The following is a 15,759-nucleotide window of genomic DNA, read 5'->3' as shown; positions in this document are numbered from 1 at the left end:
TCAATAGTTTTAGGTTATTGTTACTATGACGAGCTTTTTATATTAAAAAAATTAGCTTCTAGATTTCAAAGTTCAAAGTAACTTTTATCATCAAAGTACATACAGTATACGTCACCATATACAACCAGAGATTTATTTTCCTGTGGGTATACTCCGTAAATCTATAGAATAGTAATTATAACAGGGTCAATGAAAGATCAGCCGGAGTGCTGAAGACAACAAACTAACATGCTAACATAAATAATTAGGAGTAAATAGGGAGGACATGAGATAATGAGATAAACAATCCTGACAGTGAGATCATTGTGAGAAATTAGATTCTCTCATTGCAACATTGAGACTCAAATTCATGCCCCCAGACCAGTGTTCAGAATTTAATTTGCGTGTCCATTAACCTAATTACTACATGGTCTGCCGCAAAAAGAACACAAGACAGATTAACAATTCCATCCAGGACACCTCAAGGCAGTAGCCCCCTCTAATGTTGTCTTACAACAGGGCTTAACTCCAGCCCAGTCTGATGGATCTTTCTCATCGGTCCAGTGAATGAAAAATGTCTGAGCAAACTGGAGATTATTCAGGTCGTTATTCCTTGGCCTAACCTGGACCAGTCCAAAGTTCAGGGCCCTCTACCTCTTCCTGGAGCAAAGGTCCAACCAGTTTCTCCCCACAAGCGCAATTGCTTGCCATAAGCATTGTCACTTTAAACAACTTCAGCTCCATTCACTTTCAAGGCCTTCAATCCGAAACGATTGTTTCTGTTGTCATTTTGGTTTCAAGTTCTTGCTTTCTCCTTGAAGTTATATTCAGTATCACCACTGGCATGAAATTGGTTGTTGTGTGGCGGCAGTACAGTGCAAAGGCATAAAGTTACTTTAAATTGCAAAAAAGAATGAATAACAAGGTAGTGTTCGTGGGTTTATGGACCGCCGTGAATCTGATGATGGAGGGGACCAGATCCCTGAGGGTTGGTCTTCAGGCTTCTGAAGGTAGTAATGAGAAGAGAGCATGTCTCAGATGATGGGTGTCCTTACTGATGGAAGCTGCTTTCCTGAGGCGCCGTCCCTTGATAATGTCCTCGATGGTCAGGAGAGTTGTGTTTGTGATGGAGCTGGCTGATTCTGCAATGCTCTTCAGCCTTTCGAGATCCTTTTGCATTGCAGCCTCAGTAAATCTATAGAATAGTAATTCTATAGGGGGTAGAGGGTAACAGGGTAAAATGAATGCAGCAAAATGCAGGGAAATCCTGCAAAAGAACTGCGACTTGGGAGAAGATTTGTTTTCCAGCAAGACAATGGCCCCAAGCATAAAGCCAAAGCTACGCAGAAATGGCTTAAAAACAACAAAGTTAATGTCCTGGAGTGGCCAAGTCAAGAGTCCAGTCCTCAATCCAACTGAGAATTTGTGGCTGGACCTGAAAAGGGCTGTTCACTCATGATCCCCATGCAATCTGACAGAGCTTGAGCAGTTTTGAAAAGTTGCAGTGTCCAGATGTGCAAAGCTGATAGAGACCAATCCGCACAGACTCAAGGCTACAATTGCTGCCAAACGTGCATCTACTAAATACTGAATTGAAGGGGGTGAATCTTATGCAATCCATTATTTTGTGTTTTATATTTGTAATTAATTCAGATCACTGTAGAGATCTATTTTCACTTTGACACTAAAGAGTCTTTTCCTGTTGATCAGCATCAAAAAAGCCAAATTAAATTCACTGTGATTCAAAGTTGTAAAACAACAAAACATGAAAACTTCCAAGGGGGTGGGGTGGGGTGGTGAATACTTTTATAGGCGCTGTATGTTGGGCCTAGAACCAAACCTCCAGAATGTTCCTTGTCTTCCTATCATGCCTTGGTGGACATTTCATCCTCCCATTAGTAACTGCCAGATGGCATTCAGACTGATGATGAAAAATTCCAGGAAATTCAAACATAGCATTAGGTTCCAGGCAAACATCATCTATGCCTACACTGACATTGAGTAACGCTATGACTGATCTGATTGTGATCTTAACTCTGTATTCCCGTCTAGCCATGGTGACCTTTCATTCACTCGCTTATCAAGAACATGTCTATCTCTGCCTTAAAAGTATCGAAAGTGTCTGCTTCTGCCAACTTCTCCGGCAGGCATTCCAAACACACCTAGATTCTTTTGGAGAAAAATATTCTGCTTCACCTCTGTGTTATTGGTAAATAATGGCCCTAGTTCAGGACTAGCGTCATTTAATGTACTTACAATCAGTCTGTATTCAAGCAAATCTTATGTATTTATATTTGATGTGTTTTTATTGCATTCTTTGTACTTATTGTGTTCTTTTATGCTGCATCAGATCTGGCATAACTAACATTTCACTCTCCTTTACACTTGCCTATTGAAGAAAGACAATAAGCTATCTTAAATCTTGAATCTTGATGAAGAAACCACAGAATGAGAATCAGTTTTAATATCACTGGCAAATGTACTGAAATTTGTTAACCTTGCTGTAGCAGTAAATACATGATTATAGAGAGAAAAAAACTGTGAATTACAGTAAGTCTATACACAAACGTATATATGTATATATATATGTGTGTGTGTGTGTGTGTGTGTGTGTGAAATTAAATAAGTCATGCAGAAAAATAGTAAATAAAAAAATAGTAGTGAGGTAGAGTTCACTGCTTCAATGTCCGTTCAGAAATCGGATAGCAGAGGGGAAGAAGCTGTTCCTGGATCGTTGTGTGCGTGCCTTCAAGTCTCCTGTACCTCCCCTCTGCAGGTAGCAATGAGAACAAGGAATGTCCTGGTGATGGGGGGTGGGGGGGGTCATTAATGATGGATGCCAGCTTTTTGAAGCATCGCTCCTCGAAGATGTTCTGGATACTAAGGAGGATAGTGCCTGTGATGGAGCTGACTAATTTTATAACTCTGCAATCCTGTACAGTAGCCCCCCCCCCCTACACCCCCAGTTAGAATATTCTCCACAGCACCTCCTCTCCACATTCTAACAAGACCTCTCAGGTTCTCATATATTTCAAACTGAAACTGTTCAACCTTTCCTCGTTTGACAAACGCCCCATTCCAACTATTAGCTTACTAAACCTCTAAACTACTTCTGATGGTTTAAGATGTCGCTGGTGTGGGTATAGATCTTTTTTTAATAAAATTGTTTACATTCTAATATACGAATTAATCTAATCTATATGAATATAGAGTAAGGAGTTTGTTAATGTGATTCAATATACTGTAGTTGGTATTAATATATTTTTTCTTTTTTTTATAACACTATGTAATTTCTTGGACTCTGTATTCTTCTATATAGATTCAATAAAAATATTGAAAAGATATCGCTGGTGTTAGCAAGAAAGAAAACAACTAAATACTTTACCACGAGGAAATACTTTACTTGCTGCGTTCACCAGCAACTTTTATGTGTGTTGAACTAAATACTTTATTAATAACACCTTTTCTTGTAAAAGTTATGGTAAACGATCACCACAAACAGAGGTGAGCGAAGGCTGTGTTGAATCCTACGGGTGTGAGGCAAGGTCGAGGGGAGGTCAAGGCGAGTAGAGTGGAGTAGGGGCAGATTCCAAGCCTGTCCGCCTAAACAGATAGTGATGTTTGACTGATCAAAGTGCCAGGCTGACTTGGAAAGGCAAAGTACAGTCCGAAATGTGGCGGGGTCCAGGCCCAGAACGTATTGATGCGACAAGGCCCAGACCCTTGTGCGAGGAACGATCAGATGTTTGGACGATTTAAACGTGGGCCAGATGGATGAGAAGGAAGGGTGTTGGGAGCAGAGGCGAGGGTCGGGCCTACTCTGCCTGCTGCTGTGTGATGTTTACTCGGCTCTGTGCTGAACTGAGGTTAAGGCTATGACCAGCTCCTGCTGCTCCAGGCTTTGGGTCTATGGACTCATTTTCATTCTGTATGTTATTTGCAGGATTTGTTTTTTCTTTCCTTTGTACAAATGTACATTGGGGGTTCTTTTTTAGAATGGGATTTTTTGGGTCTATAAGGACTCAATTTGATTCTGAATGCTGTTGCTTGCTTCAATTGTTTGCATTATTTGTGTGTTTTTCCTCTTTCTCTGCACATTGGGAGTTGGTCTTTTTGTTAAATTGGGTTCTTCTGGGTGTTGTTTTATGGCTGCTCGTAAGGTTGTATAATTTATACATACTTTGTTAATAAGTCTCTGTTTTATGGCTGCCTGTAAAGAGGCAGTTGTATGTAGCTTACATACTTTGATAACAAATATACTTTGTACTTTGGGTAGTTACGCCCCTAAATAAGGAGACCAGTACTTTACAAAGGACTCCAAATGTGATCTCAACCAATGTAATGAAAAAGCTACCTCCCCACTTACGCATTAAATTCCTCCCACTAATAAACAAGAGCATTGCATTAGCTTTCCTAGCTAGTGTTTAATTGTAATTAACAATTACTGCAATTGTAATATTGTAGATTGTAACATTCTATTAGCCTTTTGCTTTACCTACAAACTAGCCTTTTGTGGATCATGGTCTAGATATTCAGATGTCTCTAAACCTGAGTTCTGCAATCTCTGTTATTTAGATTATTTTAATTCTTCCTGCTAAAATGGACAATTTCATGTGCTCATGTTTACATTCCACCTGCCAGATTTTTACCACTTACTATCCGCACTCTCCAATCTCCGCAACCCACACTCAGTGAGCCACTTCATTACAAACCAGAGGCCCCTCATGAACCTAATAAAGCAGGTACTGAGTGTATATCTGTAGTTTTCCGCTGCTGTAGCCCATCCACTTCAAGGTTGGACGTGTTGTGGATTCAAGATGCTCTTCTGCACACCGCTGTTGTATCGTGTGGTTACTGCCATCCTCCTGTCAGCTTGTGAAGCCACTTCGAAGGCATTATGGATCTATATTCCCAGATCCCTTTGTTCTACCATTCACTGTATAAGTCCTACCTTGGTTGGTCCTCCCAAAGTACAACTCCTCACACTTGTCTGCATTAAATTCCATCTGCCGTTTTTCCAGCTGGTTCAGATCCCACTGCAAGCTTTAATAGTCTTCCTCGCTGTCCACTACACCCCCATCTTGGCCACATCTGCAAATCTGCTGATTTAATCTATCACATTATCATCCACATCATTAAGTAATTAATTTAGTTATTGAGATACAGTGCAGAATAGACCCTTCCAGCCCTTTGAGCCGCACTGGCCTGCAATTCCCCGATTCAATCCTAGCCTTATCACGGGACAATTTACAATGACCAATTAACCTAACAACCTTTGGACTGTGGGAGGAAACCGTAGCACCCGGACGAAACACATGGGGGGAACATACAAGCTCCTTACAGGCAGTGGCGGGAATTGAACCTGGGTCGCCTGTGTGGTAAAGAATTGTGCTAACCACTACACTACCGGGCCACCCCAATATCAATACAGATAACAAACAGCAGCATTGATCCCAGGGACACAGCACTAGTCACAGGCCTCCAGTCGGAGAGGCAACCATCTACAATCACTCTCTGGCCTCCCCTAATGTATAATCCAATTTACTACTTTATCCTGAATGCCAAATGACTGAACCTCCTGGGCCAGCTTCCCACATGGGACCTTACCAAAGGCCTTGTTTAAGTCCATGTAGACAATGTCCAGTGCCTTTCCTTTATTGACGTTCCTGGTAAACTCCTCAACAAGTTCTATAAGATTGTCTCGATGCAACCTTGCACACACAAACCCGTGTTGCTTATCCCTACTCCAGTCCTGTCTATCCAAATACTGTCCTTTCCCATCCTGTCCCTATGAGCACTTTTCGATAGTTTAGGCAGTACTGACAATAAGCTCACTGACCTATAATTTCTTTTATTCTTAGTGTCTTTCTTGAACAACGGAGCAATGTTAGCAATCCTCCTGACCTCTGGCACCTCATCCATGGTTAAGGATGTTTTAAATATCTCTGCCAGGCTCCCCCCAATTTCTGCACCAGCGTCCCCCAAAGTCCGAGGGGGTCACCATGTCAGACTTATCCATCCTAATTTTCCCCAGGACAGCAAGCATTTCCTCTTCCCACCAGATTTACAAACTCGCTCTCCACTCCATGTTGACAAATACAGTACCGTGTAAAAGTCTTAGGCACATATGTATAGCAAGGGTGCTAAGGCTTTTCCACAGTACGGTATTCGTCAAGATGGAGCAGGGAGTGGGTGAGTGTGTAAATCTGGCGGCAGCGAAGGTGTTGGCAATGGGAGGGGTCTGGGACAGGTGGCAGAGAATGAGTGCCAGGGTGGGGAGTGGTGTGGGTGCAGACACACCCAGTCATGAGGCACCAGGCACGGTTATTTGATTCCAAACAATTGGTTTATTAATCATTACAGAATGTCCCTCTGCTGCTTCCCACTCCCTACCCTCTTCCTTCCCCTTTTCCCAACCATGATTCCCCTCTCCCTGCCCCTTTTCCACTCTCACTCCACAATACAGACCCATATCAGAATCAGGTTTATCACCACTCACACATATCATGAGGTTCTTTTTTTTGTGTGTGACAGCAGTACCGTGCAGTATATAAGATTACTACAGTACTGTGCAAAAGTCTTAGGCAACCCAGCTACAGTATGTGTGACTAAGACTTTTGTCCAGTAATATACCTCCCTCTTGTTAATCAAGCTCTCTTTTTCCAGAATGATCTGGAGGTCATTCGACTTACAGTTCCAGTTTCCTAATGTGTTTTTGAGAAGCTGCAGCTGGATTCATTTCTTTCCGGTACGTTGGTCAGGGATACTGGAGGTCTCCTTGTCTCCCCACATCCCACAAGAGGAGTGCTCAACTGTCCCAACAGTCATTCCTGATGCTCTAACTGTGCAATAAAAAGGAAAGAAAGAAAGAAAGAAAGAAAGAAAGAGAGAAATAAATAAATAAACAAACTTACCAGAAACTTCATAGCCTCCGTTTCTTCTCACCGAAGCCACTTGAGACGAAGCCCCAGCTTCCCACTCTAATCCCAGCCCACTCCAACAATAACCGCTCCCGTAATGACTGCTCCACTCAAACCTAGTTTATTTTAACTGGCCCATGCCAAGTGCCTAATAACTTAAATGATCTCCAGCTCCGCAGAAAGTCCCAACAGGCCCAGGTCACTTTTTACAACTGGCATGTTACCCTCCACAAGTAAGTGACTTGTGATCTCGGGCTTCTCTGAAAGTTGGTGGAGCTAAGCGAAAGAAAAATCATAGAGTGTAAAAGACAATAAGGCACAGGGTACAGGTGATGGAAGGGAGGGCAAATGCTCTAACCCCAGGAGCCACCAGGGCAACTGGACTTGTTCAGTGTCATGAAAAGGTGTTCAAACCATGTCATGTGGCAACCATTCTTTGAAGCAAATCAATGTGATTGTTACGTAATCCATTGTGTAGATGAAATCATTTTCTGTGTTTCTACTGTTTTTTAAGTTAGGTAGTCATAGCTCTCCTCCAAGAGGACCACAACCTTGTCATTGGGTTTGGAGGCCAGCGAGTCTCAACGACCCGGAGAGATATGTTGGCTGGAGGCAGGGCCTTGTGCTTTGGCTCTTGGTAGGGTCACTCAAGTCAAACAGGTCAAAGGGTAGAGGCCAGACTGGGAGTGGTCTACTGGCCTTCCAGGTTTAGGGGGTTCAGCTCAGGGCTAACAACAACGCTGACTGGTCAAAACACGGTTGCTATGGAAACAGAATTGAAGGATCCTTCTATACAGATAGGGATGGAGGGCCTTCCTTGCTGCCCGTAACACCAGTGGCAGAATGATCAGTGAGAGGAGAAAACCAGTTCTGGCACGATCTGTTTACTGATACGCACTTCTGTTGAAATACGACTGGCTCCTCTGATCTGACAGGTTATCAGATCCACTGTGCCTGGTGTCCGGTGTCTTAGCTCCAAAGTGTCCAGAGCACTCAGCACTGAACATGTTACTTTATGAAGCGACTGGAAAATCTCCTCAGCGGTGGCCCGGGTCAACAGGATGTGATGAGAGAACATCCTCCTTTATTGGACCTTAGTGAATCTTCTGTATTTAATGATGAGCTTATTTTGTTTTCCTAGATTTTATAGCTAAGAACAATGGCTAGTGATAGAACTCACTGAATAAACTGAGACTTTATTAATCCAAAGTTCGAAGTAAATTTGATTATCAAAGTACATATATGTCACCACATACAAACCTAAGATTCATTTTCCTTTGATTTAACTCCAGGGAGCTCAACCAAGCATACACAATCTCTCTTTGCTTGACAGACAGGCCAATAGTGGAACCATCTGTGTTAAGTATATTCTGCCTTAGGCAAAAAGAAAAAGAACTTTTCACAATGTTGTGTGCGGTCTCGCCAAAGTCCTACACAACTGCAATGAGGCTTTCTTACCCCTGCGGTCGGGTCCTCATTAATAAAACTTAACATAAAATTTGGCGTCTCAATGGTGTCCCAGTGTGCAACTACGTCTAAATCCTTTCCAACATCAACACGGCACAATCTCTTTTATACCCAGCAATGTGGATAATTCCCCATTTTTAGATGTTATATTTGATCTGCTGTATTCTTGCCCACTCATTCCGCTTGAAGCTCTCCGAAAAGCTTTTTTATATTCTCCTCTCTATTTAGAATCTCGGCTGGTTTAGTGACTTCAGCAAACTCCCGAGCTGAATTGTGGATACCTAATCAGTCTCTCCTCCTGGCTGAAAAACTCCATCTCTGGAAACGTCCTGGAGAATATCCTGCAGCCCACCTGCAGGACGATAGCACTCTTTTTACTGTAGGATGACCAGAATTGCATACACTTTACTGCTTGTTACCAAACTATCGAGTAGTGTATCATCGCCTTCCTGCTCCAGTAACACATACACAAGGCTCGTGAACAAAAGGTGACAACTTCACTTCGCTTCATGCCTCATCGTTGAAAAGTTCCTGCAACCAATGGACTCACTTTTGGGGACTCTTCATCTCACATTCTCTTTATTCATTGCTGTTTATTTATATCTGCATTTGCACAAGTTTTTTATCTTCTGCACTCTGGTTGATCTTTCGCTGATCCTGTCTGTGGATTTGTTGAGTATGCCCACAGGAGACTGAATCTCAGGGTTGTATATGGTGACATATGCACTTTGATAATAATATTTACTTTGAACTTTGAAATGCTGGAGGAACTCAGCAGGTCAGGCAGCATCTACGGAGAGGAATAAAAAGCGGACGTTTCGGGCCGAGACCCTTCAGAGGATCTCAACCTGAAACCTGCTTAGTTCCACAAGCATCTTGTACGTGTTGCTCTGAATTTCCAGCACCCTCAGAACTGCTTGTGTGATATTACTTCCTGTTCTTGTGATCTTCGCCCAGCCAATCAATGCAAGTATCCATTGTGCTTTATTAGCCAGTACTGCCAACTTCAGGAATCTTTGGAGATGTACACCATGATCCCTCTGTTCTACACTCACCATCTGCTGTCCTCTGACAACCAAGTCCAGCTCCTGGCCCTCACGTGTGGTTCAACTGCTAAGCCCGGCAGAACCATTTCTAGTGACAGGCGAGTGAGCAAAGGTGGGTTACAGGCGCCTTACAACCAGTCACTTCAGGCAGATAGTGCTTATCCACCACGGGAAACTCTAATCTCAAACCTCCGCCGCGGCCTTGCCACTATACCCACTTATGGGGAAGGGTCTGGGAGTAAAACCCAAGGGTAACATCCAGAGTGGAGTCCCTAAGGCAGTCCTACGTTGAGTTCAACACTGACTGGCAACTGCTGGTGTTAAACCGTATTGGTCTCCTGTTCCTTTGGACTCGTCAGACATGTGGGGAGGTGGACCCTGCTCTCCACATTGGACCGCCCTGGCTTTGCGTATCTGAACAGCTAGGATGCAATACCCATGGTCAACCCTGATCGAGAGGGTCCTCATCATTCAGCACCTAAGGCCAAGCCCTATTACAGTAAACCTCCGATAATCTGGGTCGTTCAGAAACTGTAGATGTTTGATTATTGGATGTTAAATCCCTAATATATATTTAGAATCAGAATCACTTTTATTGTCAATGACATATGTTGTGAAATGTGAAGCAAAAAGTACATTGATTATCAAAATGTGTATAAATTATACAACCTTGAGATTTGTCTCCTTACAGCAGCCACAAAACAAGAAATCGGGAAGAACCTTATTATAAAAAACAAGACCAACAGACATCCAATGGACAGAGAAAGAGAGGAAAAAAATCACTAATTGTGCAAACAATAAAAGGAAGTAAGCATCACTCAGGACGAACTTGAGTCCGTAGACCCGAAGCCTGGAGCAGTCTCCCAGCCTCAGCCTGGGTGCTGTGGAGAGCGGAATAAACACCGTGGGGCAGTGAGCAGAACCGGCCCCACACCCTGTCTCTGGTCCCCACACCTGCTTCCAGTCCCCACCTCCTGTCTCCAGTCCCGACACCCTGCCTCCGGCCCCACACCCTGTCTCTGGTCCCCACCTCCTGTCTCCGGTCCCGACCCCTGTCTCTGGTCCTGATATCCTGCCTCCGGTCCCAACCCCTGTCTCCGGTTCCCACCCCTGTCTCCGGTTTCCTAACCCTGCCTCCGGTCCCCAACTTCTGTCTCCGGTTCCCACCCCCTGTCTCTGGTCCCCACACCTGCTTCCAGTCCCCACCCCTGTCTCCAGTTCCCCACTCCTGTCTCCAGTCCCCAACTTCTGTCTCCGGTCCCCACCCCCTCCCTCCGGTCCCCACCCCTGCCTCTGGTCACCCCCGTCTCTGGTCCCCACCCCTGCCTCTGGTCCTGACACCCTGTCTCCGGTCCCGACCCCTGTCTCTGGTCCTGATATCCTGCCTCCGGTCCCCACCCCTGTCTCCGGTTTCCTAACCCTGCCTCCGGTCCCCAACTTCTGTCTCCGGTTCCCACCCCCTGTCTCTGGTCCCCACACCTGCTTCCAGTCCCCACCCCTGTCTCCAGTTCCCCACTCCTGCCTCCAGTCCCCAACTTCTGTCTCCGGTCCCGACCCCTGTCTCCGGTCCCCACCCCCTCCCTCCAGTCTCCACCCCTGCCTCTGGTCACCCCCGTCTCTGGTCCCCACCCCTGCCTCCGGTCCTGACACCCTGTCTCCGGTCCCGACCCCTGTCTCTGGTCCTGATATCCTGCCTCCGGTCCCCACCCCTGTCTCCGGTTTCCTAACCCTGCCTCCGGTCCCCACCCCTGCCTCCGGTCCTGACACCCTGCTTCCAGTCCCCACCCCTGTCTCCAGTTCCCCACTCCTGCCTCCAGTCCCCAACTTCTGTCTCCGGTTCCCACCCCCTGTCTCCGGTCCCCACCCCTGTCTCCGGTCCCCACCCCCTCCCTCCGGTCCCCACCCCTGCCTCTAGTCCTGACACCCTGTCTCCGGTCCCCTCCCCTGTCTCCGGCCACCCCTGTCTCTGGTCCCCAACCCTGTCTCCGGTCCGACACCCCTGTCTCCAGTCCCCACCCCTGCCTCTGGTCCTGACACCCTGCCTCCAGTCGCCACCTCTGTCTCCGGTCCCCACCCCCTCCTTCCGGTCCCCACCCCTGCCTCCGGTCCCAACACCCTGTCTCCGGTCCCAACACCCCTGCCTCTGGTCCCCATCCCTGCCTCCGGTCCCCACCCCCTCCTTCCGGTCCCCACCCCTGTCTCTGGTCCCCACCCCTGCCTCCAGTCCTCACCCCTGTCTCTGGTCCCCACCCCTGCCTCTGGTCCCGACACCCCTGCCTCTGGCCCCTACCCCTGCCTCTGGCCCCCACCCCTGCGTCCGGCCCCCACCCCTGCTTCCAGTCCCGACACCCCTGCCTTTTCAGTCCGTCTTTTCAGGGTTTAAATTGTCCAGACACCGGGTGGTTTGCAGCAGTCCATTGCAAAGACATAAAGTTACTGTAAGTTACAAATAAATAAACAAATAGTACAAAATGGGTAAATAGGTGGTGTTTGTAAGAACAGGGACCATTCGGAAATCTGATGGTGGAGGGGAAGAAACTGTACATCTTCCCTGGTGGTAGTAATGCAAACAGGCCATGTTCCAGATGGTGAGGGTCTTTAATGATGGGTGCTGCCTTCTTAAGACACGGCCCCTTGAGGATGCCCTCGATGGCAGGGGGAGTTGTGCTCATGATGGCACTGGTCAGGTTCACAAGCCCCTGGAGTCTCCGGTGATCCAGTGCGTCGGAACCTCTATACCAGGCTACAATGCAGCCAGTTGGAACGCGATCCACTGTACACTTGTAGACATCCACAAGAGTCTTTGGAGATGTCCCAAATCTCTGCAAGCTCCTCACAAGGTGGGGCCACTAGCGTGCTCTCTTCACGACTGCGTCAGCGTGTTAGGCTTCTGCTCTGTTCAAGCCCAGGAAGTTGAAGCGGTTTCCTATCATCCAACCAATTTTTGATCCATTTTGCCAAATCACCTTGTATTCCATCTGGGCTCCTACAAGGCACCTACATGGACCTTTGTTAAAGATTTATTTAAGCTGATGGAGATTACATCAACCACATTGCCATTACTGACACACTGTCACCATCTCAAACAAAAAATTTAAATTACTCAGACATGACATTCCCTTGACAGCAGCAAGCTGACTATCCCTGCAGCTCTAAATGCAGATTAATCCTGCATTTTAGAATTTTTAAAAAATAATAATAATAACATTAATAACAATAACAGTAATAAAACCTCCCTACCACTAATACTAGACTTATCAGACTGTAATTACCTGGCTATCTCTGCTACCCTTCTTGGACAAATGCACCAAATTCTTTGACCTCCAGTTGTCTGGTTTCTCTTCCATGCCAGAGAAGATTTCAACATTTCTGTCAAATAAGTAATCTCTCCCTTGCCCCCACCCCACCTTTGGGATATACTTAGGGTCATAGACTTATAGAAAAGTACAGCACAAAAACAGGCCTTTTGGTCCATCCAGTCCGTGACAAGCCACCTAAACTGCCTTCTCCCATCAGCCTGTTCCGGGACCATAGCCCTCCATACCCCTACCATCCACGTACCTATTCCAACTTCTTTTAAACATTGGAATCAAGCTCGCATGCACCAGTTGTGTTGGCATCTCATCCCACACTTTAATGACCCTCTGAGTCAAGATGTTTCCACTCATGTTGCCCTTAAACTTTTCACCTTTCACCCTTAACACATGACCTCTAGTTGTAGTGCCTTCCAACCTCGGTGGGAAAAGCCTGCTTGCAATTACCCTATCTATACCCCTCACAATTTTGTATACCTCTGTCAAATCTCTTTTCAGTTTTCTGTGTTCCAAGGAATAAAGTCATAATCTATTCAATCTTTCCATATAACTTAGGTCCTCCAGACCTGGCAATATCCTTGTAATTTTTCTCTGTACTCTTTCAATCTTATTTTCCTATCTTTTCTGTAGGTAGGTGACCAAAACCGCATGCAATACTCCAAATTAGGCCTCACCAATGTCTTACACAACTTCAACATAACATCTCATCTCTTGTACTCAATACTTCGATTTATGAAGGCCAATGTGCCAAAGGCTCTCTTTATAAACCCATCTACACCACTTTCAATGAATTGTGGACCTGTATTCCCAGATCTTTTTGTGCTTCTGCACTCTGCAATGCCCCACCGTTCACTGTGTAAGACCTACCCGAAGTGCGACACCGTGCTCTTGTCTGCATTAAATTCTATCTGCCATTTTTCAGTCCATTTTCCAACTGGTCCAGTTTCTGCTGCGAGCTTTGATAGTCTTCCTCGCTGTCCACTACTCCCCCAATCTTGGTGTCATCCACATATTTTCTGATCCAGTAAACCACATTATCACCCAGATCGTTGACATTATCATCCAGATTGTTGACATGGATAAAAAACACTAATGGACCCAGCACCGATCCCTGCGGCGCACCACTAGTCAGGGGCCTCCAGTCAAAGAGGTGACCAGCTGCTACCAATCTCTGGCTTCTCCCACAAAGCCAATGTCTAATCCAGTTTATTACCTTATCTTGAATCCCGAGCAACTGAACCTTATTGACCAAACCCCCCATGTGGGACCTTGTCAAATGCCTTGTTAAAGTCCACGTAGACAACATCCACTACCTTGTGTTCATCCACTTTCCTGGTAACTTCCTCGCAAAACTATAAGATTGGTTAGACATGACCAACCACACATGAAGCCATGCTGACTATCCTTAATTAGCCCATATCTATCCAAATAATCATATATTTGGTCCCTTAAAATATCTTCCAATAGCTTTCCCGCCACTAATGTCAGGCTCACCAACCTAATTTCCTGGTTTATTTTTAGAGCCTTTTTTAAACAGTGGATCACCATTGGCTAACCTCTAATCCTCTGGTACCTCACTTTTCCCTAAGGGTGTTTTATCTCTGCTAGGGCCCCTGCAATTTCTGCACTTGCTGTTGGGTCTGAAGGAACACCTAGTCAGGCCCTAGGGATTTATCCACCCTAATTTGCCTCAAGACTACAGACACCTCTTCTGCTGTAATGTGTGTAGGGTCCATGAGGTTGCCTCACTCCCATGGTCTCCGTGTCTGTCTCCTGAGTAAATACAGATGCAAAAAATGCAGTTAAACCCTCCCCACCTATTTTGACTCCATGCATGGATGACAATTCTGATCCTCCATAAGACAAGTTTTGTCCCTTTTAATCCTTTTGCTTTTAACATACCTGTAGAATCCTTTGGAATTCTCCTTCACCTTGTCTGCTCAGGTAACCTCATGCCTTCATTTAGCCCTCCTGGGTCCTCTTCTATACTCCATTTCAACTTGCATTTCTTACACTCCATGAGCACCTCATTTGTTCCTCTTTGCCTAAACCTGCAATGCATCTCCTTTTCTTCACTATCCTGGGCCATAATATCTCTTGAAAACCAAATTTCCCGACAACGGTTATCTTTACCTTTTATTCTGACAGGCACATACAGACTTTGCACTCTCAAAATTTCACTTTTGAAGGCCTCCCACTTACCAAGTACACCTTTACTGGAAAACAGCCTGTCCCAATCCTCACTTGCCTGATCTTTTCTGATACCGTCAAAATTTGCCTTTCTCCAATTTAGAACCCCAAACCGCAGACCAGACCTATCTTTTTGCATATTGACTTTGAAATTAATGTTATTGTGATCACCAGATGCAACGCGTTCCCCTACACAAACTTCTGTCACTTGCCCTGTCTCATTCCCTAACAGCAGATCAAGTATCACACACGCTCTGGTTGGGACCTCTATGTACTAATTAAGGAAACTTTCCAGAGCACATTTAACAGACTCTATCCCATCTACTCCTTTTACAGTAAGGGATTCCCAGTCAATATGTGATTAGGTTAGATTAGATTAGATTAGATTCAATTTTATTGTCATTGTGCCGAGTACAGACACAAAGCCAATGAAATGCATTTAGCATCTGACCAGAAATGCAAAGAATAGTGTTATTTATAAAATAACTGCAAAACTGGAAAGGTAAAATCACCTACTATGACAACCTAATGTTTCTTGCAACAGTCTGCGATCTCTCTACAATTTTGGTCCTCTAAATCCTATGGACTATTGGGTGGTCTGTAATATAGCCCCATTAATGTGGTTATATCTTTCTTATTTCTCAGTTCCACCCACAGCGCCTCACCAATCGAGTTCTCCCGTCTATCCTGACTGAGCACTGCCGTGACATATTCCCTGATTAGTAACGCCACCTCTCCTCCTTTAATCCCTCCCGCTCCGTCACATCTGCCACAACAGATCCCTGGAATATTGAGCTGCCCCTCCTGCAATCAAGTCTCACTAATATCATAATTCCAGGTGTT

General features: G+C 45.3%; 1 long non-coding RNA gene across 1 annotated transcript in view; it reads right to left on the bottom strand.

Annotated features, from left to right (window-relative positions):
* LOC134339457 (uncharacterized) overlaps positions 1-15,759 on the bottom strand; it is a 73,747-nt gene that overhangs the window by 14,433 nt on the left and 43,555 nt on the right. The window contains exon 2 of the long non-coding RNA XR_010016404.1: positions 6,672-6,821. This is a non-coding gene — a long non-coding RNA (uncharacterized LOC134339457). The remainder of the gene's footprint in view (positions 1-6,671; positions 6,822-15,759) is intronic.

Source organism: Mobula hypostoma, chromosome 29, assembly GCF_963921235.1.
Source record: "Mobula hypostoma chromosome 29, sMobHyp1.1, whole genome shotgun sequence".
Classification (NCBI taxonomy): Eukaryota; Metazoa; Chordata; class Chondrichthyes; order Myliobatiformes; family Myliobatidae; genus Mobula; species Mobula hypostoma.
This window is presented reverse-complemented; position numbering and strand designations above follow the sequence as displayed.